Genomic DNA, 4,879 nt, shown 5'->3' on the forward strand with positions numbered 1-4,879 from the left:
GCAGAATCTCCTCCCTCCCAAAGGGGTGACATGAGTCACGTGGACCCGTCTCTCTCTGCTGATTTAGAAAGCCCTCAACTCCTTCACGTCTTGAAACCAGGGCAAGTCATCAAATGACTTTGTGAGGCATTTATTGCCCATCTCTATGTGCCCAGTGGTGTTTCAGAGTTTACTAGCACATCGGCGTGCAAGCCTCAACTCCAAGTGCATCTCAAAGGTCCCCTGCTCTGGGCAGAGCCAGCCCAGCTGGCCATCGCTTCCCTCACTCTGCCTACACTTTCCCACCGCCAGCCAGGTTTGGTCTCAAGCTGTTCCCTCCTCCCGGAATCTCCTTCCACCCACATTGTCTTATTCATTTCTACTTATGCTTGTAAGGCCTCGCCCTAGGTAAGCAGTCAGCAGGAGACTGTAACTGTCCCCGTACCCCACATCAGAATTCCTGCCCCCTCACCTCCTAGATCTCATCGAAAATTTCATTGCCCCTTAGAAAGCATCACCTGGTGTCTGCAGCCAATTCTCCCTCCCTCATGCACAGAAGACGTGTCAGTGCTGTGAAGAGATAGACAAATACCCAGAGGACAAGAGACCTGGGTTCTGGTCCAGGTTGAACCTGGAGAAGGATGGATGACCTTGAGTCTAGAGTCTTCCTCTTCAGCCTCTCATGTGTGAAGAACTTGCCCAGAGCAGGGTTCCCTGTCCTGGCTTTACCTCGCCCTGTCTCCTGGGGCACTTGTCCAAAATACAGATTGCTGGGTTCCCTCCCCAGACTGATGAAATTATACTCTCAGAGGGTACAGCCTAGAGTTTATATTTTTAGAAAGCTTCCCAGGCAACTTGGATGCAGCCCATCTGGTGCCTGCCTCAGGACTGACCTAGAGGACCCCTAACATGCTACAACCCAATGCCTTCTTGAATGATCTTTATTTTTCTTAATTTGATGCTCCCTGGAATAAACTACATCAAAACCACCCCCGTGAGAACAAGTCTCGTGCTTGAATGGGAAAACCCTGGGTCATGACTCTGCTTTCATGTCTCTCTAGGGGCTACTAGTTTTTGTAGAAATTTCAGGTAGTTGAAAACACATAACCACCACCAACCCACCTGTCTTAGCTCAGGCTGCCATAACAAAATACCACAGACTGGCTGGCTTAAACAACACACATTTATTTCTCACAGTTCTGGAGACCGGGAAGTCTGAGATCAAGGTGTCAGCAGATTCAACTCCTGATGTGGAATCTCTTCCTGACTTGCAGACAGCTGCCTTCTTACTGTGTTCTCCCACGGGAGAGGGGGTGGAGGGAGAGCGCTCTGGTGTCTCTTCCTCTTCTTATAAGGTCACCAGCCCTATCAGAGTAGGGACCCACCCATATAACCTCATTTAGCTTTTATCACCTCCTCACAAGCTTATCTCCAAATATTGTCACATTGGGGGTTAAAGCTTTAACATATGAATTTGGGGGTACATAAACACTTATCCATAATACCATCTATGCCTGATGCTCTAGAGAAAGCCAGGCTGACCTAACGAGGCAAATTCGTGTCTAGATAAATTCCGTGACCTATTTTTCCCAGTAAGTTCTTGAGAACTAGCTGCTGCTCCCTCCATTGCATGGGTAATTAGCACCCACAGTTTACAAAGACCATGGTTGCTCTCTCCTTTGTGGTGGTGTGGGTTCCATTTGGCCTGTCCTGTGCCCTCCTGGGATGCTTCTGGGAAAGTTTCAAGGTTTTTGGTTTCTGCCAACTCTGTGAACAACTCCATTTCCTCTTAACAGCAGTGTCTTTTCTATCGAAGTCAGCTAACATGGACTTCTGCTATCTGTCACTGAGAACTTTGATACATTCGTCATGTAAGGAATGACTGAAGGAGTTGTCGGTATTTGGTCTGAAGCAGGGAGGCCTCAGAGAGTTGCTGTTTATCTGCAGATAGCTGAAGGGCTGTCACGTGGAAGAGAAACAGACTGCCCCTATGTGGCTTCGGAAGGCAAGACTGACCAAGGAGGAAAGCTCTGGGGAGAAATATTTCAACTCAACACAAGGCAATATCAGTGAAAGTCCTCAGTCACAAGTGGTAGAAGCCCACGTTCTTTATATTTTCTAGGTACAAGTCACTTATAAGATATATGATTTGCGAAAATTTTCTCCCATTCTTTTGGTTGTCTTTTCACTTCCTTGATGGTGTTTTTTGAAGTACACGATGTTTTTAATGTTGATGAAGTCCAAGTTACCCATTTTTTCTTCTGTTGTATGTGTGTTGTGTCATATTTAAGAAACCATTACCTAAGCCAAGCTCAAGAAGATTGACCCTTATGTTTTCTTCTCAGAGTTTTACAGTTTTAGCTTTACATTCAAGTCTTTGATCCATTTTGAGTTATTTTTGTGTATGATATGAGGAATGGGTTCAACTTTATCCATTCCCATGTGGCTATCTAGTTGTCCTAGCATAATTTGTTGAAAATATTGTTCTTTCCTCATGGAATTGTTTTAGCACATGTGTCAAAAATCAACTGGCCATAAATATGAAGGTTTATTTCTGGACTCTGAATTCTATTCCATTGATCTATATGTCCTTACACCAGTACCACCCTGTCTTGATTACTGCAGTTTCATAGAAAGCTCTGAAATTGGAAATGTGAGTCCTTCAATGCTGTTGTTCTTTTTCAAGATTGTCTTGACTTTTCTGAGTCCCTCAAATTTCCATATGAATTTTAGGATCAGCTTATCAATTTCTGCAAAGAATCCAGCTAGAATTTTGATGGAGTGCATTGACTCTTTAGATCAGTTTGGGTAATATTGTCATCCCCAAAATATTATGTCTTCTGATCCATGAACATGAGATATCTTTCCATTTATTTAGATCTTAATCTCCTTCAACAAGGTTTTTTGTTTTTTAAAATTTTATTTATTTATTTATTTATGGCTGTGTTGGGTCTTCGTTTCTGTGCGAGGGCTTTCTCTAGTTGTGGCAAGTGGGGGCCACTCTTCATCGCGGTGTGCGGGCCTCTCATTATTGCGGCCTCTCTTGTTGAGGAGCACAGGCTCCAGATGCACAGGCTAAATAGTTGTGGCTCACGGGCCTAGTTGCTCCGCGGCATGTGGGATCTTCCCAGACCAGGGCTCGAACCCGTGTCCCCTGCATTGGCAAGCAGATTCTCAACCACTGCGCCACCAGGGAAGCCCAAGGTTTTTTTAAAAAATAATTTTCAAAGTATAAGTTTCGCATTTATTTTGCTAAATTTACTCCTAAGTATCCTATTATTCTTGATGATATTGTAAATTGTTTTTAAAATTTCCTTTTGCTGAACTCAGGCATTAGTTCTAAATGTTTTTAGTGGATTAAAAACATTGTCTTCTTAGGACTTTCCTGGTGGCACAGTAGTTAAGAATCTGCCTGCCAGTGCAAGGGACATGGGTTCGAGCCCTGGTCCGGGAAGATCCCATGTGCCACAGAGCAACTAAGCCCGTGCATCACAACTACTGAGCCTGCGCTCTAGAGCCCGCGAGCCACAACTGCTGAAGCCTGCGTGCCCTAGAGCCCGTGCTCTGCAACAAGAGAAGCCACCACAATGAGAAGACCGTGCACTGCAACGAAGAGTATCCCCCGCTTGCCGCAACTAGAGAAAGCCCACGAGACAACGAAGACCCAACACAGCCAAAAAGATAAATAATTATTAAAAAAAACAAACAAAACATTATTTTCTCTATATAAAATCATGTCATCTGGAAATAGAGATAGTTTTACTTCTTCATCTCCAATCTCAATGTCTTTTATTTTGTTTTCTTGTCTAATTGCCCTGGCTGGAACATGAGCCATCCCGTAAGAGCCATAAGATTTGAAAGCTGAATAGAAGTGGCAAGAGCAGATATCCTTGTCTTCCTGATCTTAGGGGGAAAGTAATTGTTCTTTCCACATCAAGTGTGATATTAGCAGTGGGTTTTTTATAGGTACCTTTTGTGAGGTTTAGGAAGTTCCCTTCTATTCCTAGTTTGTGGAGTGTTTGATCCTGAATGGTGGGTGATGTTTTTGTTAAATGATTTTTCTGCATCTACTGAGATGATCATGCATTTTTTGTTCTTTATTCTATTGATTTGATATATTACATTAATAGTTTTCTGGACTTTAAGCAAACCTTGCATTCCTGGGATAAGTCCCACTTAGTCATGGCATATAATCCTTTATATATGTTGCTGGATTTGATCTGCTAGTATTTTATTGAAGATTTCTGTGTCTACATTCACAACAGATAATGGTCTGTAGGTTTCTTTTCTTGCAGTGTCTTCGTCTGGTTTTGGTATCAGAGTAATACTGTCCTAACAGAATTAGTGGGGATGTATTTTCTTTTTGTGTTAGTTTCCTAAGGATGCCATAATGAATTACCACAAACTGGTGGCTTAAAATGACATAAAGTTATTCCCTCACAATTCTGGAAGCCAGAAGTCTGAAGTCAAGGTGTCAACAGGGTTGGTTCTTTCTGGAGGCTCTGAGGGAAAATCAATTCCATGACTCTCTCCTGGCTTTTGGCAACTCTTGCTGTTCCTTGGTTCCAATCTCTGCCCCTGTCTTTGCATGGCCTTCCCCTCTGTGTGTCTCTGTATATTCCCTTTTTCTATCTCCTATAAGGATTTAGGGACCACCTTAAATCCAGGATGATCTCATCTCAAGATCTTTATCTTAATTGTGTCTGCAAAGACCCTATTTCCAAATAAAGTCACATCTACCAGTACTGGGAATTAGTACTTGGACATGCTTTTGGGGGGCTATTACTCACCAGTCCCATGAACTGCCAATCCTTGCAAGGTCACTTACTCTCTCATCTGCTCATTCCTTCAAGAGTTACCCCAAAGATCACAGGAGGAAATGGGGATATAGTAACCAGAA

This window comes from Balaenoptera physalus (assembly GCF_965194825.1).
Source record: "Balaenoptera physalus genome assembly, chromosome: 4".
NCBI classification, from domain to species: domain Eukaryota; kingdom Metazoa; phylum Chordata; class Mammalia; order Artiodactyla; family Balaenopteridae; genus Balaenoptera; species Balaenoptera physalus.